General features: G+C 42.8%; 1 protein-coding gene across 22 annotated transcripts in view; it reads right to left on the reverse strand.

Moving 5' to 3' along the window:
• The window catches only part of TCF4 (transcription factor 4), a 385,990-nt gene that overhangs the window by 65,897 nt on the left and 293,718 nt on the right, over positions 1-26,375 (reverse strand). Inside the window, exon 1 of one of the 22 annotated variants that reach the window (XM_088833434.1) lies at positions 21,457-23,126. The exons of the other annotated variants lie outside the window; for them this stretch is intronic. The gene's annotated coding sequence lies outside the window, so the exon portion shown is untranslated. Of the gene's footprint in view, positions 1-21,456; positions 23,127-26,375 lie in introns of those variants that run through there. 22 annotated transcript variants of the gene reach the window in all.

Here is a 26,375-nt window from a genome sequence, read left to right on the forward strand (position 1 = left end):
TAGAATAAAACCTGGTACCTGAAAAACATGCAAAAAAATCATATTAACAGCATTAATGTGCTGTTATTTTTAAAAAATTATCTGGACAAAAGTGACTCAGAAAAGTTAAGCCACTTTTCCATGTTAAAAAATTACCAAGTGGTAAAGATTCAAACTAATCATTAAAGCCTATGTTCTTTTCATTAAAAAACAATCTGTTCATCTTAAGAGGCAAAAAAGAAAAGATATCGTTAGCTATCAACACAAGGCAATACTCTGGCCATGATTTATAGAAATAATTATTGTGGGGTTTCATAACTGCCTTTAAAGAAAAGAAAACTTGATAAGGCATGTTGACAGTGAAACCAGTATGCGTCAGTTACTTTCTTCCCAAAGTGGGAAGCTGAGCTCTGGAGAGAAGTGGTTACAGATCATGTATCATGAGGTGTATGAGTGGGGCTGAGTGGCAGCCACTAGGCTGCAGGGTAGACCTTGGCCTCTCTGTGACCAGCAAGTACCATCTGAATAACTTCCACCGACAACCAGGTGAGAATACCTGAAACATCGTAATCGAGACGCTTTAGATCCTTAAGAGAGTTACTGTGTGCTCCATGACGAAGCAGAAAACAGCAAAGCCCAATTATGCCTCAGATGTCTGAGTGCTAGGGAGAGTCAGGCCTTAGGAGGTTTCACAAATACTCTAAACTGTGACAGTTAGACATTCGAATGCCAAGAGTTGGTGGGATGCCACTGATGCTCACACACTTAGGCAGGTACACTGATGCTGACCACCATCTAATGGGGAAAGGACCTGTAAGGGATCAGCTTACTGCTCAGGAAACTGACTGGAATGGACCTCAACTCTTACAATATTGTTGGAAGGACACAGGTCACAGTAAGTGGAAAGAACAGCTCGGGCAGTGATACCCTGACATTCATAAGAACTGAAATGGACACGGTAATTGTTCTATGGGACAAAGTTAAAGGTATATTGCTGGCTAATCCATAAAGCAACCGGAAGATGTACTTGGAAGAGATGGTCTCCAGACAGCAGAAAAACCCATTTGGCAGAGCAGTAGAATTACTCTGGAATCAGACCAACAAGGCTCAAATTCCAGCTCTCACAAGCAGTTGTGAGGACAAAACAAAGCACTTTCTCTCTCAGAGGCTCCATTTCTTCATTTGTCAATTTCTTCACTATTATATGTCAAATGGGGCTATTCTGCTGTGCGGATTACAGAGTACTTACGTTGAGCATAACTCCTTATCTCTTGTAGGAGCAGAATAAATGGCATTTATATCCAAAAAATATAAATAAGAATTTAGAGTAATTTTTAACATGTCCAGAATGGTGCTGTCCAATACAGTATCCATGAATCCTAAGTGGTTATTTGAATTAAGCTTAATTAAACTTTATTTTTTTAGGCTCCAAAATCTGCAGATGGTGACTGCAGTCATGAAATTAAAAGACGCTTACTCCTTGGAAGGAAAGTTATGACCAACTTAGATAGTATATTAAAAAGCAGAGACATTACTTTGCCAACAAAGGTCCGTCTAGTCAAGGCTATGGTTTTTCCAGTGGTCATGTATGGATGTGAGAGTTGGACTGTGAAGAAGGCTGAGCGCCGAAGAATTGATGCTTTTGAACTGTGGTGCCGGAGAAGACTCTTGAGAGTCCCTTGGACTGCAAGGAGATCCAACCAGTCCATTCTAAAGGAAATCGATCCTGGGTGTTCATTGGAAGGACTGATGCTAAAGCTGAAACTCCAATACTTTGGCCACCTCATGTGAAGAGCTGACTCGTTGGAAAAGACCCTGACGCTGGGAGGAATTGGGGGCAGGAGGAGAAGGGGACAACAGCGGATGAGATGGTTGGATGGCATCACTGACTCGAAGGACATGAGTTTGGGTAAACTCCTTGAGTTAGTGATGGACAGGGAGGCCTGGCGTGCTGCGATTCATGGGGTCACGGAGAGTCAGACATGACTGAACTGAACTATTAAATAAAATGAAATATTCAGTCCCGCAGTCACACTAGCCACATTTCAAGTACTCAATAGCAAACATTTCAATTACTCAATAGCAAACTGGCCACCGGTGACCATACCGGACATAACAATGTGGAACTTTCTCACTATGGCAAAATGTTTTATTGGGAGCATTGATTTAGGGAGCCATTGGGGGTAATGGCTGTCCCCAAGGAGACCTACTGAGCCCCGTATGAAACTCTGTTAGAGCAGCCATCACAACAAATGCAGCTTGTTTAAACCTTTCTGTTGCCTTTCAGCTGCCAAAGAACTCTTCTGGTGGGCAAGGGAGAGAGGCAGATTCCAGGTATCCTAGCACCTAGCGAACAACCAGTGTTTAATAAATGTTGATTTTATTGGATGGCAGAACATTCAGGTGTCCATTTTACTCACTATTTTTAGAGTCCCTTGTACTATTACATACTTCTTAAAGGCCTTTTTGTAACCACCTGCCCAAATTCCTGCAAGTAGGACCCCAGGGAAGAACAGCTCCTGTGAGCCCCGGATCTCTGGATGTGCAGGAAATAACAGTAAGAAAATCTCACATGGCAATTTTGTCCTTGGCCCTCGTTAGTCTTCGGCCCAGGAACTGTAATTAGACACGGTGTGGTCACTTTGAGACAATAAACGGTGAGCAGGTGTTTGACTTTCTCTGATCGTCAGTCTTCACGTTACCTCTTGGTAACGATTCCTTGATTCCACTCCCTACTTTGATTACCCTTTCATAACATTTTATATCAATTTTTTTATAGATGTTCCTTTCTCTTTTCAGGAAATTTTTCCAACTGGTGTCCTCTCTTCTTCCTCTTGGCATCACATTTTTAAAGCTGAAATCAGTTCAACTTCATTTTATAAACGGGCGAAAGGCGGATGTTAAAGGACCTACCCGAGGACCTTGAACAGAGCTCAGGACTCCCGAATTCTCGTTTTATCCTCTTGGCACTTTCCTTCCTAAAGTCTTTTTTAACTTTATAACTTAAATATTCGAATGGGTAGCAAAATGGCATTAAAGGTTAGTAAGTAGATGAAAGTAACAGAGTTGAGTAAGTTACCATCAGGTTTAACGGCAGCAAATAATGCTCAGGAGCATGAAGAAGAAGGTAATAAACAACCCACCGGTGCAAAGAAAAGCAAAAGTCAACTCAGAAATAAAAATTATTTATCTTACATATTCTCAGTGTATACTAACAAGTCAAGCAATATTTACTAGTGGAAAAAGATCCTATTTTATTTCCAAGTGATGGTTAAAGGCCCATCTGATTATCACATACAGGAAATATCTTTAGATATTTAGATAAATGTTGCAGTATATTGACAAATAGATGGATATGTAATTGTAGATGAAAAAATTTCAGAGATGTAATCTGATGAAATTGTGAAGCTTTTGTTTCCATCTCAATTACCTGAACCTTTTACAGGAATTAAACAAATAGTTCTAAGTGCCCTAAAGTAACTCTCAGTAAAGAAAAGTTTTACTCCTCAAACTATAGTGATACTCTGAAAAAAAAAATTTTCCCAATTTATCTAAACGTGTAAAATGTCCCATTCATGTATGTGATATTCCTATTTCATTTCCTTAACAAGCAATGATCTGTATTCACTCCACCACAGTGCATCACAAAACCGAGAAAAAGAACATGTATATGAACCCCCTAAAAGAAATTCCTGGAATATGTAATATATTTAGAACACAAGTCATTCTGGCATACATCCGAATGCTCTATCACAAATACCACGTCTAACTTTTTTTTTACCCTTCTGAATATCAGCTGAGTTTTGGTTATCTGTTCATGAGTATATTAAGTCTGAAGCTAAATTCTACAAATGAATTACAGCCAAGAGTTTTATCCTTTTCAGCCACCAAATATCTTTTCTCTGTGTTAAGAAATAGTAAGACTGTAAGAATTTTAATTCCCTTCTCTATCAAACTGTGTAACCCCAAGAAATCAAAAGAAAGCAACAACAAGGAGAAGCAGAGATATGAGTGATTTACAAGGGATCAGAAGCAGAGAAACAGGCATGGATGGACAGACTGTAGCCCATCCACTTTCGACCAGCACACCCAGCCTGCAGCAGGTCAGCAACGACAGTGAAACAGTATTAAGTGTGCAAAGTACCCCAAGAGCTACAAAAACCCTGACACTGCTGATGGCCAGAAGCTTTACCTTGTTCTTTCCTGTCTTCAAATAGAAATGCAATACATTTTAAAATAAAGGCAGTTGCAGTCTATTTTTTAAATCTCTAAATTTCAATCTACTAAACAAGTCTGTGTAGCTTAAAAATTTACAAGGGAGGAAAAAACTAAAAATAAGGAAAAACTAAGACAGAATCACTAATAATTATACAGCAATATTACTGTGATTTAGTCTACATAGTATCCTGTTATTTTTACAAGCATTTTGCAAGTATCAGTGTGTTGTCATTGCAAACTTGAGGCAGAAAAACTGTGAAGATAGGTATGATTAGGCTCACTCTATTATATCACAGATGTTTCATACATACGATATTGAAATACAGATATAGAACATTTGAGATTTTAAGCTGTCTTCATCTACTATCATGCAATCTCAGTGGCATATGCAGGGAGTTAAACATTAAAAAAAAGAAACAATTTGTTATGGTATCACAACTTAACACTCTGTGTGTGTTCAGTCACTCAGCCTTGTCCAGGTCTTTGCGACCCCACGGACTAGAGCCCACCAAGCTCCTCTGTCCACAGAATTTTCCAGGCAAGAATACTGGAGTATGGAATATAGGAAATACTGCTATTTTCTACTCCAGGAGACCCTCTCAACCCAGGGATCAAACCTACGTACGTCTCTTGTGTCTCCTGCCTTGACAGTTTACCACTAGCGCCACCTGGGAAGCCCATTAACACTCAACAGAACTGGAAAAAGACCTGGTTTCAAGGCCTGCCAGTCCCAAGCTCTTGTGACTGTTGGCATGACAAAATGGCAACAGTGATTAAAAAAAAATATATATATAGAAGGGTGAGATGGGGTGGGAGGTGGGAGGGAGGTTCAAGAGGGAGCAGACACATGTATACCTATGGTGATTCATGCTGTTGAATGGCAGAAACCATCACAACATTAAAAAGCAATCATCCTCCATTAAAAAGAACTCCCCTCCCCCCAAAATAGCTAACACTTTACTTAGGGTGTGCCAGACACTATTCCAGCAAAACTGTACATAAACTCATTTTGTCTCGACACTAACCCTATTGTTTTATTACCATCCCGATTTTACACAGAAGGAATCTGGAGGCGGAGACATATTAAACAACTTGTCCAAGTCACACAGCTAGTTAAGTGGAAAATGAAGATGCAAAATCATGTCGTCTTGTTTAGGCATCTGAGCTTAACCAGATCTCTCAATCGCTAAGGGGCTTCTCTCCAGGGTCTTCATAGACTCCTACCAAAACCCAGATATGTAGAACTCTGGGTCCCATTTACATACTCCCAGGCCACTGGGCAGATGAGGGGCTCAGAAGGCTGTTTTGGCCAAAGAGAAGAACGCAAGGCGACCTCAGACAGTCAGCACAAAGACAGCTCCAGTGCACTGACCAAGACGGAGGACCTTTCATCTGTCTTCCAGATCTGAAGCCGAGCAGGACTCACTACTTCCGTTTACCAGGGCTAAAAACAGAGAGGCCAGTAACCCACTGACAGTGACACTGGCGTTTGGTGGTGACTTACCACTAACACTGAACTGATGGAAAAATCACCACACTATTACTCAAAAGCATCCACACGAAGCGTGACTACAGTCCCATCGACGTGCACCAGCCTCCGGCTCCAATACTTCTTTTTATTTTTACACCTGCATTGCTCTTGGCACTGATGGAGCAGACACTGTATGTTTGCTATTACTTTCAACATGGTGTATCATGGGAATGCCCACTGCCAGCACTGAGTACCTGAGCCCTCGCCGAGAAGGCCTTAAACTGATTAAGTTACACCTGGCTGAAGATCTCTTGAAATACTTAATTGCATAAAATTTGGTCCAGGTGAAACCTGACTTCGTCCTGGTTACACTCCTTATGTTACGTACTCACAGGGGAACCCACTTCCTCACCAGACTCAGGATCGACACAGACAAAAGACTGGATATTAAGCCCATCACAACTCTTTAAAAATGTTCTGAACACCTAAGCTGTTTTCAAGTGTTTATTTATTGACTGTTCATTAGTAATTAAAGGTTATGTTAAGAATAATGTGATTTATTATTTCTGTCAATTATTATTATTTGTGAAAGTGAATGAATGTCACTCAGTCGTGTCCAACTCTTTGCGACTCCATGGACTATACAGTCCATGGAATTCTCCAGGCCAGAATACTGGAGTGGGTAGCCTTTCTCTTCTCCAGGGGATTTTCCCAACCCAGGGATCAAACCCAGGTCTTCCACATTGCAGGTATCGGATCCTTTACCAGCTGAGCCACGAGGGAAGCCCAAGAATACTGGAGTGGATAGCCTATCCCTTCTCCAGCGGATCTTCCCGACCCAGGAATTGAACTGGGGTCTCTTGCATTGCAGGTGGATTCTTTACCAACTGACCTATGAGGGAAGCCCATTATTATTATAGATTATTATTTGTAGTAATCTACAAATCAGAGCAGATGATTTCAATCATAAGCAGATTTAGCTAATTTATTTTATCTTTGTACAGCTGTCATATCAAATTCATGACTATCAATTTTTTCTAATGGATCAGCTCCCATCTCAACATTATTTCTTTCTCTTTTGCTACCAGCTGTTTGCTTTTTTTTCTTTTTTTAAGATGACAACTACAGGGTCATGTGTCCCCCGGTGGCTCAGACGATAGAGTCTACCTGCAATGCAGGAGACCTGGGTTTGATCTCTGGGTCACGAAACTCCGCTGGAGAAGGGAATGACAACCCATTCTAGTATGCTTGCCTGGAAAATCCCATGGACAGAGGAGCCTGGTGGGCTACAGTCCGTGGGGTCACAAGAGTCGGACACGACTGAGCGACTAACACCAATGCAGGGTCATGAGGAGGCGTTGCAGCGTCAAATTAGTGCTGGTTAAGCCAATAAATTAAATGGCAACCCACTCCAGTGTTCTCGCCTGGAGAATCCCAGGGATGGGGGAGCCTGCTGGGCTTCCGTCTACAGAGTCGGACATGACTGAAGTGACTTAGCAGCAGCAGCAGGAAGCCAATAAATGGCTCTGTGACCTCTGATGACGCAATTTCATCACTTGAATGAGGATGGCATGTTTTCCAGGATGAAAACACATTACACAATTCCACAATAAAGAGGAAAATCAACTTCAGGGTTTATTCCAAAGTTGATTATTGCTGTTTCTTCTACACTGAAGGCGAGGAAGGTCTGCTGAGGACAGTCCATCACGGAAACAGTGAAGTTAAGAAAGTAATAGGAGAGTGACGTCAGTCAGAAAGACAAATACTGCATATTAATGCATGTGTATGGAATCTAGAAAGACGGAACCGCTGAACCCGTCTGCAGGCCGTCAGTGGAGATGCAGACATAGGAACAGACTATGGACACAGGAGGGGAAGGAGAGGGTGGGACACACTGAGAGGACAGCGTGGAAACATACGCGTGACCACATGTAAAATGCATAGCAAGTGGACACAGGAGGGGAAGGAGAGGGTGGGACACACTGAGAGGACAGCGTGGAAACATACGCGTGACCACATGTAAAATGCATAGCAAGTGCTGTGACACAGGAGGGGAAGGAGAGGGTGGGACAGGAGAGGGTGGGACACACTGAGAGGACAGCGTGGAAACATACGCGTGACCACATGTAAAATGCATAGCAAGTGGACACAGGAGGGGAAGGAGAGGGTGGGACACACTGAGAGGACAGCGTGGAAACATACGCGTGACCACATGTAAAATGCATAGCAAGTGGACACAGGAGGGGAAGGAGAGGGTGGGACACACTGAGAGGACAGCGTGGAAACATACGCGTGACCACATGTAAAATGCATAGCAAGTGCTGTGACACAGGGCGCTCAACCCAGGGCTCTGTGACAACCTAGGGGGCAGGATGGGGTGGGAGTGGCTTCAGGAAGGAGGGGACACATGGATGTTGGCCTGCGGTTAATTCGTGCTGGTGCATGACAGAGGCCTACACAATACCATAAAGCAACTATTCTCCAGGTGAAAAAAAGGATTATGAAAAAACTGTGCAGGGGTGTGTGTGTGTGTAAATGTGTGTGTGTGTGTATGTGTGTGTGTGGTACCGGGCACAGAACAGGCCCCAGTAGTTACTAAATGCCCACATGAATAATGAATGCATCACATACAAGATACAAGTCAAACTAAGAATAATATCATAACGCAGAGAAAGATAAACATTCATTGGTTCGGCCAAAATAGTACATTTCACTTCTCAGTGTGTTTTAGAGCTGAGCTGACTTCTGAAAATGGAGGCAGTCACCTATAATAATCTATATTTAAGGGTTCTAAGCGGTCCATTTCCCACCCTTCTCTCTTTGAACCTAAGGCCATAGGTGGATGCCTGAAGCCGAGAGCTCACATCCTGCAATGGATGTTAATAGGTGTGTTTTTAAAAAAGGAATCTAAGCTCAAATAAGTCTGGTCACTATTGGCGTAAACTAATACCACTGCAATGGGCTTTAGTCAAGGTACAATGCTATAAGAGAAACAAGTCTACTTTCCCAGAAATAATTCCACGTCACAAATCCACTTTTCAACACACCTCCAATCATCCCCCATCGTGGGAAATGTTTTTATAGTCTGTGAGCAGTTATTACCAGAGAAGGCAATGGCACCCCACTCCAGTACTCTTGCCTGGAAAATCTCATGGATGGAGGAGCCTGGTGGGCTGCAGTCCATGGAGTCGCTAAGAGTTGGACACGACTGAGAGACTTCACTTTCACTTTTATGCATTGGAGAAGGAAATGGCAACCCACTCCAGTGTTCTTGCCTGGAGAATCCCAGGGACGGGGGAGCCTGGTTGGCTGCCGTCTATGGGGTCGCACAGAGTCGGACTTGACTGAAGTGACTTAGCAGTAGCAGCAGCAGTTATTACAGGGCTTCCCTCATGGCGATGGTGTATGGCTTAGCAATAAAGAATCCGCCTGCCATGCGGGAGACACAGGAGACCTGTGTTTGATCCCTGGGTCAGGAAGATCTCCTGGAGGAGAGCATGGTAACCCACTCCAGTATTCTTGCCTGGAAAATCCCACGGACGGAGGAGTCTGGTGGGCTACAGACCATGGGGTTGTGAGGAGTCAGACAAGACTGAGCACACAGCATATCCAACCAAAGCAGTAATTTCCCTTTGATGTGATGAGGTCTCTAATCCTTTCCCAACAATCAGTTTTTAAGAGTGAGAGGAGAGTGAAGAGGGGATGTGGGAACAGAGAAGGCTCTACAAGAAGGAAAAGCAGCAACCGAGAAAAATGTTGACTTTACCGCCTGCCCTTACACAATAAAGGCCACTATAAATGGTAAATTATAAAGACCACTTAATGGCAATCAATGTGCCATTGCTATTCCTCCAATCCCAGTATCTTTAGGGCTGTGTTTATACAGCTCAGAGTGCCCAAGGGCCATCATTCCTAAGTATACATGCCCTCCCAGAAGCAAGAGGGATTGGGAAGAAAGCTGTATCACGCAAAAGCAGAGACACACTTTCAAGAGCAGAGACCCAAACAAGAAGGAAAAGATGGTGAAGCTAAGATTCCAGCAGATATTCCAACAAGATGAAATTTCAAAAAAACACGATTCACAAAACTTCTCTGACCTTGAACTTAATTGAATGAAAGGAAACTTGGTGAAATTCTATGCATAATCATCATAAAAAGTTGGTATTTTCAAGGTATTTTAAATTACAAAGATTTTCTGCATCCATTACATTATTTAATAATCACTTTGAGATAGATTATCTGTCCAAGTGGTCAACCATCTCACTCCCTTCTTACATTAGGAGACAGAAGCTGGGAGGGCAACTTCCCTTCCCAGAAGTCACATGACTCTAGGAAGGCAGAAAAAGGTTACAACCTAGGTCTTTTTGTTGCTGCTGTTCATATACTAACTCTTGAAATTAAAAAAAAATTCATTTTACTGACATAGAGTTGATTTACAATGTTGTAAATTTCTGCTGTACAGCAAAGTGATTCAGTTACATATATATCAGTTCCGTTCAGTCACTAGGTCATATCCGACTCTTTGTGACCCCACGGACTGCAGCATATTCTTTTTCATATTCTTTTCCATTATGGTTTATCACAGTATATTAACTATAGTTCCCTGTGCTATACAGTAGGACTCTTGTTGTTTAACCTAGGTTTTTCATGCAAATCCCAGGTCAGAGTTGTTAGTACTTATCAGAATATCCTTCCAACCTGGAGGGGTGGGATGGGGTGGGAGCAGGGAAGAAGATTCAGGAGGGAGGAGACATATGTATACCTGTGGCTGATTCATACTGATGTATGGCGGAAGCCAACACAATATTGTAAAGCAATTATCCTCCAGTAAAAAAAAAAGAATATCCTTCCAAATCACTTATGGTCTAAAGAATGTGGAGATCCATTTTTCATATTGGTAAATGCCTACTGATGTTGAGCAGAGTTAAAGATGAAACTTAGACTGAGGTTTAAAACAGCATACCGAACGCCGGTGCTTCCAACAGATGCCTTCATCTGCTTACCAAGAGAACTGTTAACGAACAGTGAGTTTCCAATCTGGGGAAGTTCTGAACAAGAAACATCGGCACGGCACACTGTAAAACTACCACCCCATCCTCTCTTTCACAAAGCTGAAAAAAGGACGAATGATCTTTTTTTTTTTTTTCTGTCAAAACATATGGTCCTAAGTACGTTCAACTAAAAACAAAAGCATGAAATAATTACCGAATGTATGACTCTGTGGCACAGACTGAAATGAGAAAAAAGAAAGTATGCAAACTGTCAACCTCTCTGTCCAATCAACCGTCTCTCTATATTATTCCTTCAGATTCCTGCCCTTCCCCATACCCAAGGCGAACGTTCAGGTAAAATCAACCAGCAATATTTCACTGACTTAACTCAAAGCAGAGCTTCTCGAAGCTTTGGTACATATAAATAATAAATAAAATAGGAGGTCAGAATTTTCATTAGAAGCTGAGTGGGAGATTTCAGACATATAGCAATGAACTAGAAAATGTATGAAAGTGAGCTTAGTTTAACACAAAATGTTTATGCAAAAGAAACAAAAAGGAAATTATCCCATTAGGACAGGGTTATTTAAAAAAAAGCAAACCAACCAACCTTAAAGGCTGGGTAACAGAAGATCAAGTGACCAACAATAAATAGTTAATATCTTTAAGCACATTTAAAAGACAATTCAGTTGACTTTCTCTAATATTTAAATTCCAGACACTTTTTAAAGTGATCTAGTTTTTCTCAGTCTTAAAGACACCAGTTTAAAGATCAGCTACTGGCTACTTCAAATATTTATCTGGAATAATGAAGGTATAAATAAATATAAACAACAGTCATTTCTTTAACAATAAAAATTACAGTAAGAATGCCCCTTTGATTCCTTTCCAAGGAATAAATATCCTTTCCTTTGATAACTAAATTACTTTGTTCAATCAGTTAGAATCTTCAAAATAGAAATGTAAAATCCAGATGATTGCTCACTATTAAGATAAGGAAAGTACTTTAAAATTCTCAATGATGAAAAAAGTAATGAGAAAATGCTTCTCTCATAAGAGGAACACAGCAGTTTTACATAATAAAAGGCTTAAAATTGATTCCTGTCTTTTTTTCCCCCCTTTGATAAATTACTAACTGGTGAGAACTTAAAAGAACTATACAGAAAGGTTAAAAAGAAGCAAGGGATGTTTCCTTTTCCCAGTGGAGAAATATCCATTAAATATATAGTTCTCTGCTTACATTATCAGGACATATAAGATACCCTGTCAAGAACTTTCCTGTCTCTAGGTAGGTAGGTAGACAGACAGATGGATGTGTACAGTATGTATGTATGTATGTGTACACGAGTTTGTGTATAAGATTAAAGTTTATAAAACATAGCAGCAGGTGGATAGAAAGGAACTACTTAATGGGTATGGGGTTTCCTTTAGGGGTGATGGAACTGTTCTTCCACTAGACAGACACAGTGGTTGTTCAATACTATGAATATACCAAATACCAATGAATCGACCATTGTAAAGTTGGAAATTTTACATTATGTAAATTTCACCTCAATTAAAACAAAACAAAACAAATCACTGCAGCAGGCCCATAACTTACGAGTCCTTCACAAAAAGACATTAGTCAGGATTCATCTGTGTGTGCGCTAAGCTGCTTCAGTCCTGCCCGACTCTTTGCGACCCTGTGGACTGTAGCCCTCTGTCCGTGGGATTCTCCAGGCAAGAGTGCTGGAGCGGGCTGCCATTTCCTCCTCCAGGGGGTCTTCCCGACCCAGGGATTCAACCCATGTCTCTTTTTTCTCCTGCATTGGCAGGCGGGTTCTTTACTACCAGCATCACTTGGGAAGCCCAGAATCATCTGTAGGGACGTGGTACTCCGGTAGAAGAGAGGACCAACGACTGACCATATTTCTTCAGCGGTAAATCTTGACATCAGACATCAGTCGGAAAATGCAGGTAAACAATGTAGCTGTTACTAAAACTGCTCTCTTACCAAAGTCACTCATAATTTCATTAGCAAATTCAACCTTCTTCATTCTATCAAGGAAATGACCTTAATGATTCTCCCTTCTTTATCAAAACGTCTTAAATGGGCTCACCAGCTGACGATAAGGGTCTCCAATGCGTTCTAGGGAGCAGGAGGCTGTCTTTCCAGTTTTGATTCTATCACTCATCAACTGACCACTGGTAGGTCACGGAACCTGTCTGAATCATTGAACCTCTCTGTCTCAATCTTACAATAATTACTTGGAAAATAAATATCACGACCTGCTGCTACACAGAGATGTGGTACAAATAAAACCGGACCGTGCACTGAGAAACACCCCGAAGGAGGATGGGCCTCAGGCATCTACTCTGTATGGCATTTTCAGCATCCTTGTTGTTGTTTAGTCGCTACTTTGTGTCTGACTCTTCTGTGACCCCATGGACTGCAGCCCACCAGGCCCCTCTCTCCATGGGATTTCCCAGGCAAGAATACTGAAGCGGGGTGCCATTTCCTTCTCCAGGGGCTCTTCCCAACCCAGGGATCAAACCCAGGTCTCCTGTGTTGCAAGTGGATTCTTTACCACTGAGCCACTGGGGAAGCCTTCTGGTACCCTCAGTTCAGTTCAGTTCAGCCGCTCAGTCGTGTCCGCCTCTTTGCAGCCCCATGAATCACAGCACGCCAGGCCTCCCTGTCCATCACCAACTCCGGAGTTCACTCAAACTCATGTCCATCGAGTCGGTGATGCCATCCAGCCATCTCATTCTCTGTCGTCCCCGTCTCCTCCCGCCCCCAACCCCTCCCAGCATCAGAGTCTTTTCCAGTGAGTCAACTCGTTGCATGAGGTGGCCAAAGTATTGGAGTTTCAGCTTTAGCATCAGTCCTTCCAATGAACACCCAGGATTGATCTCCTTTAGAATGGACTGGTTGGATCTCCTTGCAGTCCAAGGGACTCTCAAGAGTCTTCTCCAGCACCATAGTGATGCTTAAAATATTTTTGACAGTGATGAGATTATTTTTTTTTTAACAGAAAACTTCTTGATATGTGGATAACCTACTCAGCTCTTTCTCTCTAAAAAAACTACAAATAGGAATGTGTACCAGTGATACCATATCGACAGGAGTATGGACCAAAGAACTTTGGGGGAAAGAATGAACTCAATAAGTTTTAATCAGATATATTTCATCTTCTAAACTCTCCCAGAACTTTATTTTTAGAAATTGGTAATTTTCATCAATTATACAGGTCTTCTCTCCCATAAAATACTGTGGGTTCCTTAGGGACAAAAGGTGTGACACAGAGGACATTCGATGCAATGACTTGCCTACAGCAGGTGCCCAATTAATTGTATTTATTATACAAACAAAGGCAACAGTCAGAGTAAAAGAGGACCAATTCCTTCCTTCACTTACGAAGCTTACACAGCAGATTTTTAGCGGTGATGTGCCTTAAGTATATCTCAAGTATCTTTGTTGAAAAAAATCTGTTCTCTGAATCATGAATGGCCTCTTTAAGGTATGGTGCAACGGGGGTGAATCTCTGGCCTCACACCAGGAAGATGTCATGTGGAGATTACACAGATGTGAAAGATACTATGCTTCAGAGTCACAGATGTCCAGCCCTGAATGTGCAAAATTTCTCAAGGAACTCATCCACGTAGAATTTATGGGTTTCTCTGAAATGCTATATTTGTGAAACCTGTTCCTTCGTTTCTGTGTCCAGAGTTTAAAAATAAAGACTGCATGAAGCTACAACAAACAACAGTCAGTCTATGACTTTAATTTCCCCCAAAAGACTGAGAAATTCAAGTAGAAGTCAAGGCAGGTTAGGACCACGCATCAGCCTTGATGGTATTTCTACTATTTCCATCCAGTGGGAACTCGAAACCAAGCTGAACTGGGGATAAGGAGACATAACACACAACACAAACCCCTTAAATGACTCTCTCCTTTCGTCTGATTTCTCCTGTTTTTTTCACGGGTCCTTCCAGATCCCCCTTCATTTGACTGGTGCACATCGCTCATTTTACCCTTTACATGTTTTCTCACTTGTGTGGCTATCTTCTGTTTTATATTTGTGGTCTGTTTTCCCAGATATGTTCCAACCCCCGGGACGTATGTGGCTCCTCCCCTTTGCACAGTCTCTCTGTCTGGAAGACGCGCACTTTCCACCGGTGATGAGCACGATGCTGACAATGATGGTGGAAGAGCATCTTGCCCAGCCCTTTCCCCATCCCTGTATCTTGTTTCCAAACCCACCACTCCAACGGAATGGCTCAAAAGCTCCTGGGTGCTGCCGCCGGACGTCACTCTCACTCTCGGTAACATGCGACACTGTTGGCAATGCCTTCCTTCCGGTCAGACCTGCTCGCCTTGGCTCCTGTGGTGTGTCTCCCTGGCACTCCTCCAGTCCCTCTGCACTTGTCAATTCAGTTACGCCTTGGGCATACCCATTGGAAGGGGTCCTCATTACATCATGACAAAAGCGAAACTCCTTAATGGGGGTGCACGAGGCAATTTATGACCTACTCGCCATTCATCTTTTCGGTCCCATCTCTCACATTATCATCTCATACTATGACCCCAGACACAACGCACTACTTTTGGATCGCAGAGCGTGTTACCCGTGCATCTTGCCTGCTGAATTCCCATTCATTGGTGGACCTCACTTCCTCCAGGCCAAATGTGGGATAGACACCCCCACCTTGTGTCTACCTTTTGCAGGCAGGTATTCCCCCCTCAATGCATTATCAGACCAACTGTAGCTGTCAGTTCTGTCTGCCCCACATGTGTCTTGCTCAGAGCCATAATTCAGCACTTGACTCAAGAGTAAGCATCCAAGCTTCTTACCACCATCTGAGCGAAGGAGCTAGGAAAGGAACATTAAACTGTTTTCTTAACAACCAAAATAATGCTTTCCTGTGTAGAAAAGATGAAATCTGCCACCTCTCTATAATTTCAAACTGATAATGTCAGGTGATGTTGCTGGCGCAGGGAAGAAGATTCCATCCAAGTGCTTGCCAATGACTGACTCTGGGGAAGCCGGAAGGCTCTGCCTCTCTCTGTCCCCTAAATTCCCGTACGCTCTGCTCCAGGACTTCAAACGAGGTGCCAAGGGACGTGATCTCATGCAGAGGGGACACAGGGGCTCTCAGGACTCTGCACCTGTCCCAGGATTTATCGAGTCCCAAGCACGAGCCATCTCGAGGGCAATGTGGGAAAGAGAAAGCGGACTTCCACTGCCTACAAGGTTACAGGCCTCAGTCTTCCTCTCAGGAAGACCGGGAGAGCAGGCCACAGTCCGAGCTTGGTGGAGTACGGGGGCGCTGCTGGGGTTCCTATCACCCAAGCCACAGCGAGGGAGGGAACTACTTTTCTTCATGAGGTTTTGCCTGCGGTGGTTCAGTGCTCTTAACAGGCAGCATCCATTTTTGGACCAGTTTCTTCATAATGACGCTCTATGTCAGCCCTCTCCAGTCACACCAGAGAGGGCCGTCCCAGTGTGACTGTTCCTAAGGTGATCTGCGGTATTTTCTAAAATAGCTTGACGTGAACCAACCGGGTCAGAAAAATGCTTAAGATTTGCATTTCCTTGAAATGTGATGCTATTTTTGAGCTTCTCATTGAAAAAAACAAAAATTTTTTTTTAACTGCAAGTAATTGAGTGTGAAGGAGCACACCAAAGGTGGCTCACATGGAGGCACACGGTAAACTGATTTGCCATTGAACTGGGAGACTAGTATTAGGAACGGGGAAGCCAAGCCATGCTGTGTGTTTGTTCAGTGTCTCATACTATTTTTTCAAATGTCACGGGCTCAGCAAAACCCGAAACACATTTTCTCAGCACTTCTTTCTATTTTTCAACCCATATGTATTCCGAGAGCAGTTTAATTCATATGTTTCTGATTTATTTACATGCAAGTCATCAGAATGTTGTTTTGTATGAACTATTTGATGTCCAGGCAGCCTGTTGAGCTTTGCCTTTGAGGTTTTTTTTTTCCTCCTCAGGATCACGAACCATGATTTGCAAATAGGAAAAAAAAAAAAGCTCATCAGAGCCCCAATATTTTGAACCTCAAAGATTCAAATTTTCTTCAAAAGGTAGATGGCATCAAGTCTGAGGACAATTCTTACAATCTGCCGACTCTGTATTTTCCAGGTCCTAACTGACATTGCCCTTCTTGATGGTACTAATGTCTTCCTTGTGGACATAAAAGTGCGTGTTTGCAATGAATGAACAAGAACAGATCCTAAATAGAGGCGAGGAGCTCTTCAAAGACTAAGCGAATGCCTTCTGGAACAAGGTATCTGGGGTGGGGGTGGGGGTGGGGGGTCGAGGTAGGATGCGTCAGCATCCAGAGAGAGGAAGGTCGTAATCACCTTTCCAGGAGAATCCTCAGAAAATGAGCACCAGCTTTCACTCCACTATGGACATCACAGGCATTCTCTTTTCTCAATTTATAAAAGTAACTCTGATTCAATTGTGATCTGAGAATTGTTTGCATACATTTAAAAAGCACTGCACATAACTTTATAAATACTTCTCCCTTTGAAAGTAAACTGCAAACTTAAAAAAAAAAAGAATCCAGTAATTTTTAGGACTTCTATGGAGTGTGTTAATTCAAGGATCTCTATATTCAGACTTTTGAAAGAGCAGGGGTTTTTTCTTAATAAATATTAAGATATCATGTATTAAGCACAGGTAGGAGGGCTTTTATCTTTTAGCATCATTGTGTCTACATAAACTTAATTATTTTAAAAGATACTGTTGAAGGTTGAATCAGATTTTAATAGGAGGAATCTTAAAAAAAAAAAGTTTCATATATATAAGACTGCCATCTCTGCAATTATGCCTAAATTTCAGTCTCCAAACCAAATTGATGCTAGGCAAGAAGCATATAGCTGGTCTCTAACACTATCACATACCTCTGCAGTGTGTCTCTAAAATATAAACCCACATTTCCCATCGGACTTTTTGTCCTCTCTTTGGGGAATAGATTAGAAATGTTGGTTTGTCTGAGCTAGGGCTGAAAGATTTTTACCTACACCACCTTTCAAAACTGAGATATCTCTCTTCCCCAAAACTCTTTTCCATTTTCCCATTTCAAAACCAGAATGGTGTTAGGGCTGGAAGATTCAAAAAGTCTTCTCACATCAAATATCTCTCCAGCACAGCTGCTGTTAAGTGACCCAACATGTCCTAAGACAGGCTCACAGCCTATACACTACATTATTTTGCTATGAGTCCCCAAGTCTACATATTTCAGGAAAGCAAATTAAAAAAAAAAAAATCACCAAAATGGACTTCTCAACACATCCATAAGCAGCAAGTAGAAATGCTAAGTCTTAAGCTGTCAAGCTGAATGGGGATTTAAGGTTATACTCTGTGTCCAGTAAATATCAATCAAATAACTAAATAGCCACTACTAAAACATGCGACAAGAGCAAATCAATTAACCACTAGTTGCTATGAATTCAAACATCGCTCAGAGGACAAAACTTTATTAAACTGTAGAAAGATCAGCAAGTAACAAAATATAATCATTATCACGACCATAAAAATAAACCAGAAGCCTTTAGCAAGTCAATTTGTATACTATAGGGAGAAAGCTTGGGGAAAGGGGGAAAAAAGCAGCCTCAGGCATATATCTTAAGAAATAGTCAATACCACTGTAAAAAATACAGTCTGTTTTCTCAACATGGTGTATCATACAGACATCCCCCCACAATTTGAATCAACAAATTAAAATTTTTACTTTTTACTACCCTTCCAAGGAGATCAACTCTATTGCAGAAATAAATATGAAGAAGTCAAGTACTATAATTAGGTTTCAATAGCCAGCCGTCAGAACTAACAACTCATCTTACATTTTAAAACCTTTTGGGGAGGACGTGTTTTGATCTGACCGGTCCTGGTGTGCTGGTTTTCAGTTTAAAGACTAGAAGACATTACTGCACGCACTCATGAGATACCACACTCTCTTTTTAAACTATATAAAGTCCTAACTGTGAGTAATATTTCGACATGCAGTAACTGAAGTGAAAAAGTCACAGCCTCATGGACTACCCATCTGCAGAACAGATTACGAGACATGTGAATTTGAGAGCATTATAGAAAAATGTTACTTGGAAAGCAAACATTTTCATGGGTAGCATTAAAAGTGTCTCTAATGTTCTTTCCCCCTCTCTGCCTCTCTGTTCCCCAATACTAGACCTTCCCTTGGAAAACTCACAGATGCAACCCCTGCTGAGCAGCGGTAATGAGGAACCTCTGCCTGGGTACCCCCCACCGCTGCACACTCAGTGAGAGAAAAGTCACTGCCTGTTGAGAGACGGGTCTCCCATCCTCTCCCTTCTGACGGGAGATGCTCACCCAGACCCTACACACGCCCACATGCTCTTCCACTTTATGGCCTGAGATGGACAGGAAGATAAAACCTCAAAGAATTCCTGCCCCTACATGACAGACGCTCAAGACAGATTCAAAGAGTTGTCCTCGATGAAACATACCCAGACACAGTAATCTCGATCACGACCATTTTTCAGCGTCATTTCCGTGTTTAACGACCTGAACTAACAGCCATTTGAAAACATGTCCAGAGCTTCTGGAGGGAACCCGCTCCCCACCACCCCTTTGGTTTTAAACTTTAGTAGAATTCTGATCACCTCCACAGGCTGATCTGCTCTGGGATTTTAACAGAAGTGGCGGAGGGGGGGGAGCAAACAACAATTTTGTTGTTGTTGTTTGTTTTAATTGAAGGTCCTTAATGTGGGCCACATGTTTCTGGCAGGGATGGGGAAGTACAGAGGAGGCAGGGGACAGGAATGCAAAGTGGTAGGGAGGTGGGGAGGGGGAGAGAGAGGGGAAAGTGCGGAGGGGCTGGATGATGAAAAGACCAGTTCCACAAGCGAAGCACATTAGCAACCCAGGGTGGAAAGGGCCGGAAGGGAAACCCACCCACCTCACCCCTACGTTCATTCTATCAACCTGCAATTGCTGCGATCAAAACCATATGTCGGTTCTTCCAGATCTTTCTCACAGGACAAACATGCAAAGGGCCTCGGGCCTGGCGTTGTCATCAAATGGTAATTGATACCAGATGAGCCACAAAATAGAAAAGCACATGCAAACGGCAACCTCTCTGGCTGCCTGCCCCCCCCCCCCCCCCCCCGCCGCCAACCTTCCCAACCCCTGCCCGGCCCCTTGAGAGGGATGAAATTGCAGGTCTTGCCGGGCTGCTAAGTGCACTGCGCACCACGAAAAACAAGTGTACGGTGCCTCCAGGAACCACCTGTAAATCTCGGGGAAACGCGGGTCGGCCAGCCAAGGGCTGGGCCCAGAGAACAGGCCAAGGTGAAAGGTCGCTCCGGGTTAATACCAGGTCGTACATCAGGGGGATGAAATGAGCACAGGTGTGAGGCAGATCACAGGCCTGTGAGCAGGGACCCACCTCCCCGGTCCTAGTGCACATCCGGCCTGCAGGAGGCTGTTCCCATGACGCCACATCTGCCTTGCTCTCATCCTGCAAGGAAGATAGTGAGAAAGGAAAACCACTTCCCAATTACCAGGCAATCAGAAGAAACCTGCCCAGCTCCTTTTCCGAAGCTTGTTTTATTTCATCCCATTATTCTCATCGAAGGGGGGAAAAATTCCAGAAAACCTGCTGAGCTGGAGGTCCTGGCAATTGCTGGGTGAATGTAATACAGTAGGTACAAAAAAAAAGTCTCTTATTTCCCCCGACGTTGACAGAACTGCAAGTAGCGTAGGGTTCTCGCCTCTGCATGTATATATTTTCTTATTAACTCGATCGGGCAGAAATTTGCAGAGATTTGTTTGGATTTAGAAGTCACAACAGAATGTCAGTTTTACAAACCGAGGCTCATTCTGTGGTGAAATGTACAGCCCTGGACCCCACCAGTCACCGCACACGAGCTATTTGTTCCAATTCTCCTAGCAGCCGCTTCTGAACAAACAACTAACTTACTCTAAACACACGCAATGGGTCTCATTTTCCTTCCTTCTGCCGATCCCATTATATGTGATATTTTAGTCTTACAGATCTTATGAAGTTTAAATATTTTCCAGATGGGACTAGGGGACACAGAACCCTGTAAACACTCTACGTTATAAAAAGGACCAACTGAATGCTTTGAACCAGGAGAGGAAGATGAGAGAACCTACTTCTCTTGCGAGCCGCCTCGCCTTGTAAGCCAACCACACCAACAGTAAAAGCGGGGGGCGGGGGGGCAATTTTCTTTTTCATTCCCCCAATTCTCAAAAACTGGCTGATTCACCCTCATTTAGGTCGTACCTATTTCTATCTTTTCTAATTAAAACACCCCCCACCCCAAAGATGATTTAAACTCTATTTACAATTCTACGCATCTCCATGGTAAGAAAGAAAACCCTGGTTGTAGCCCAATGATAAATTCCAGTGTCCCAGAGGGAAAGTACATCAGGCCGATCAATCCCATCCGTTTGCCCAGATTCTCAGCAGACCTCTCCTCCTCCAAGTGTGACCACGGAAACCCTGAACACGGCGGTGTTCGCCAAGGACCCTCAGCCTAGAGGCAACCTAGGATCATTCGTGATGCCACTCAGCACTGATCCAAGAGCAAAGGCAGCGAATCAACGAAGGACAGGAAGGGAATGGAGGGCCGCACACGAAAACGAAAGCTCTGGTGAGTGGCAGGGGGAGAAAGGAGCAGAGCAAAGCAAATGGGTGACATACAAGCCAAAGCAGCAGAGTGGGGCTCAGCAGTGTCCAATCAGGCAGGCTCAGGAGACCCACTGGGGGAGACTCTGACCTTACCTCTGCCTTCCCTTGGAGGTCCAGTCAACATAACCCTGTATCTGAGCATCTGCCTTGTTTAAATTTCATCCTGTGGTGTTGTTTGCTGATTGGTCAGACATGGCTGACAGCATCAGAAGTGCAATCTGACAGACAAGGAGCAAGCAGGACCACAGCTCAGAGTTCCTAACGGGAGGGAGAGAGGGAACTTCATGCTGGATAGAGGAGAGTCGGGCCCGCAGACATCTGCTGCGAGGCCTGGGGCTCGCCTCAGGGTGGGAGGGCCCAGGGTGAGGCTGGGAGGAGGGCACGGAGCAGGGGAGGTGGGCCCGCCACCCGAATGACCAAGCGCCAGGCTTCCCCTCGGCTGGGCTGCATCTGGACCCCGTTCAGCAGCCTCCCCCAGCCACTCCCAGTTCCTGTCACCTCCGGGGAATACAGCAGGCTGCTCTCCCTGGAAGCCTGCTTTCCAGAATAGAAGTGGGGGGCTCCTGGTTTGGGGTAGGGGAGTTGTCCTTTCCTGTATATATTTTTCAACGTGTGACATTTTCCAAAGGACACAGAAGGTCCTCAGGAGAGGCACAGAGCATCTCATCTGGATGACTGCTGTGCAGAGGGATGGGCTCCCATGGAATGGGGTTCTTTGAGAGCAGGGAAGTGGAGGAGGACAGGGAGACACAGAGGCTGAAGGTGTCTGGAAACGAGAAGTGAAATAACTGCTGGAGAAAAACGAACAGAGAGAGAAGAAGGAAAACAGCTTGAAAATGGGACAGGAGAGAGGAAGCTTTCCCGCCCCCGCGCCAGCCTGGGTCAGGAGGCCAGGTCTTCACTGTGAGCCAAGGACCTTTTTCTTTCCAGGCCAGCAGGAGGCAGTGAAAGTAACAGTGGCAGGCCACACAGACCGCCCTCTATGCTCCCCAGGTTCTAGTAGACAGACAGACAGACACACAGAGCCCTGAACCAGTCAGTCTACAAACCAACAAGGACAACTGAATTTACCTGCTGCAAATCTAGGGCCATTCGCCCTCACCAATATGGATATGTAGGGTTTATACCTTTAATTAAGGATCAATCTCAAACACTGGCCTTCCTCTCCCCATGACTCAGAATCATGATTATACAACTTGGTGGGGGTAGGGGGGGAAGTTAGTAGAATTTCAAAATCCAAGTAGAGTTCCCCAATGTTCAACAACAACAAAAACACATTACATGCAAATTTCCTCTTTTCTAGCATTTGTTAGCAGAATTTGGGGAAAGCTATCATGCTTTCAATAATAATTATAGAAGAAGAAAAGATAAAAGGTAAAGTGAGGTATGCCAGAATGATTTTAAAAAGAGATGGATAAAAGGGACAGGGAATCAGAGTAGAACAAGGCTGGAGAGATCAGGTTATTAAAACCAACCAATTATGTGGACAAAAACAGGAATAAGATGCTTCAGCTGAGGAGAAGGAAGGTTAACGCAATCAAGACTTAATGAATATTAATCCTTGAGTAACACCACCCCTGATTTAACATCCACTTGGAATAGTAAAATGGCAGAACAGGGTAAAATAAATCCATCTGGCTTAAAACTGAAGAAAGATTCGAATCACCATGATCTTTACCTCCAAAAAAGACAAGAAAGAAAAATCTCATTCTTTCCCTTCATTTTGAAAACATAATTATGATAGAACTCATTTTTGAAATCAAGCTAGAAAGACACAGTGCTGAAATCTGAAGAGGTGAGACAGGGACTCCGGCATAAAGGAACTGTAGAGAAAAATGCGAGCAACAGGCAGGAAAAGAGACGCGTGTAAGGAAAACCAGCGGGCCATGTGAGTGGAGCTCTGGGCAGAAAGAAGCCCGGGGAGAGAGAAGTGGCCCAGGGACCTGGACTTCATCCCGAGAAGAAAAATGAATGAAGCACACCAGGCAGGGGTACAGAAACGACTGAACAAGAGAAGACATGAACAAAAACACAGGGATGTGATACGAGGCTGATACAACAACACAAAAGAGCGAATAAAAACTGGAAAAATAATACAGTTTGCTTGAAGCATGACGTACTTTAGGATCTACTGAATTACGAACACAGTGTTGCCAGAGGTATTCCATTTAAAACAGCATCACAGGCGGAGAAGACAATGTGAAAACAACGCCACGCGTTGTCAGAGTCCACCTTCTAACCTTAAAGCATCTCCCTAATTTCCAGGATCCGTCTGAAGTGCACGAGTCGACAATAAAAACATGACACAAGGACCTCACTTGCCCCGCAGTATCTGGCCTCATAGGAACCTAAGTAGTGCAAACGACCACTTTTCATATCTACGGCGTGCAAGTTACCTGTTCTCTTAGAGGAGTATTCATGCAAGCACCTTGCCCAGACCAACAGAAATCTGACACTCTTCATTCAAAATGCTGAAGTTACCCTGGTATCTGGGAACCAGATTATTTCAAAGATCAGTCAAGAAAATGTCACTGGAGGAGATGGCATTTCCAATGGGAGTCCTGAGAATTTCAGCAGCTTTTCAAGCTCCTCGCCTCTTTTTTTTTTTTTAATTCAGAAGAGGCTCAAGAGGGTTTCCCTGATAAACCAATAATTGCGTATTTGGGGGAGAAGTCTACAGCTCTGTAAATCAGATGACAGCCACGGTCAGGTGCAGAGACAATAAAAACAACACGGAAAGAAAATGTTTGCTTTCTATGTCAACCGCGATGTCAGTACCCAGTAATGAATCCATCTGCTAAATCTACTCTTATTCATGTGGGACATCACCGATTTAAAGTAAAATAAATTATCTTTAATTAAATGGAATTGTCCTTTTCCTCCCGCTATCATCCCCAATTATTACATTCTAATCAGCCCTTTAGGGAGAGAGCTCAAGAGAGGGCTGAAAGGCACAAGGACTCAAAACAATTCCTCTTTCTGTCAAGTGATGAAATTTTTATCTTAATTATTGGTTATAACTGTAATTTTGGGATATAAATAATGAGAACTATAAAAATTTTGTCATTTATGGGGAAAAACATGACATGGGCACTTCAAAACTTCCTTGTACTTTTCGCCTCTGTGAAAACCTCAGAACTTAAAAGAAGCCATTCCAGACTGCTCAAATGCTCTATTTAAACCTAATATTACTTTTATTTCCAGCACGAAAGTGCCAGTTTTAATTAATACTTTAAAATATATAGCACTAATGGAATGCCAGCTCTGTTATTTTTAGGCTCTGAGGCTTTCCACAACTGGGATTTCGGAATGGTATCGATTTATGTTTCCACTAGAACAGCACAGGCACGTTAAATATTAAGACGTGTGTGTGTGTGCTCACTTCGTCATGTTTGACTCTGCGACCCTATGGACCATAGCCTGCCAGAGAGGCTGATATACTTACAAATATTTAGTGATTTACTCCTGTCCCAATTCCTGGTTCCCCCTCATCCCTCTTTTCTTTAAAAATTGCACCCAAATTCTAAGAAAAGCAATATGTGTTTCAATCTAGCAATCAGTAGGAAATACCACAGCACCACCAGTTCTCACTGCTACAACAGGCCCAGCAAAGAAATGGTGAAATCAACAGCTAAGTGACGAAAGTATCTGATTCTCCACTCCAAAGGCAAAGAGAGGAAATACTTTCCCGCTGGAAATAAAGACTAGATTTAGGTCAAATCTCTGCATATATGTTGTAATGGTGCCTGAACTACCTTCCTCCCAAGTCACAGCTTGATTTTTGCTTGTTGTTTGTTTCACTGCGGACTTTGTGAGGACTGGGAGCTTTCTTTTAGTCCTCTTCATAATGACAAAATTAACCACTGAAATTGGGAAATTTATCTTCTGTCTAGAATAAAGAGGTGGGGGTACTGACTGTTTTCTGACTACTTAGTGTTACTTTTAAAAATGTATTTTTTTCAGGGTGTAGTACTGTTTTCATTTAGTATGCCTTTGAATTGCCGCCTACAGAAGTAAAAAAAGAAACCACAGCTATACAAGCCTGCTGACTTTCTTATAAAAGAACCAGTTTTAAACTTGTTTATACTACTGATTCCAAATGAATTCAAGATGGTGGCTAGTTAAAGAAAGAGAACTCATGCCAGGGAGTTTGATCAAAGAACTTCAATTCAGCAATGTTCAGTTTTAATTGACCACTAATTAAGCTACATTAGTCCAAGAAAGGTCTGTATCACTTTGAGTAATAAAGAAAAGAATTAATTTAACCCTGTGTCAGTCAGCTTTAGTAAATTCATCTGAAAGCAACTTCTCAAACGACAAGCATGAAACAGGAGTTTAGTGTTAAATGCCAAAAGTGGTCTACAGAATTCAGAGAGGACCAGAGACTCAGTTTTCGACTGCATTTGTTACTTCGAGAGTGATGTCACCTTGCAGGTATAATTATCTTCATTACAGATACAAAGATGTCAGCTCCACTCCCTGGGTTGCAAAGGGTTGCTTTAAAATTGGATTCAAAACATGGCATCATACCAGCCACAGTTTTAACTTTCCTGTATTCTAGACAAAAATAGAGTGGATTTGCAAAATCATGAGAATTTTCAAAGGCTTGGAACTCTCCTTCTGGGAAAAGTGAGTTGAAGACTAGGGAGGAAAAAAAAAACAACTGCCATAACACCACCAAAAAAACTCATTAGGGACCACAAGCCATGGCAACATGACAGCAGCATTTAAAGGTCCACGTGTTAAAACAGTTCGTTTTTGAAAATCCAGTTGCAAAATTTTTATTTTTCCCACATATTGCCTATCACAAAATTTTATGTCTACCATTCTGAATTTTTATAAATATCTCAGGAAGCAAAATAATAATAATAAAACTGCAAAAAACCCATTTTAGGGGTGAACATCAAAATGTAAGACACTACTTTACAACTTGGTGTTTATGACTTTTAAAGTCCTTCCCATTAACTCAAGAGGTGAATTCCCTATGGTCTGATGGCAAATATAAAAAAAAA

The sequence above is a fragment of the Moschus berezovskii genome, chromosome 28 (assembly GCF_049115385.1).
Source record: "Moschus berezovskii isolate FMDL1 chromosome 28, NW_MosBer_1.0, whole genome shotgun sequence".
Classification (NCBI taxonomy): Eukaryota; Metazoa; Chordata; class Mammalia; order Artiodactyla; family Moschidae; genus Moschus; species Moschus berezovskii.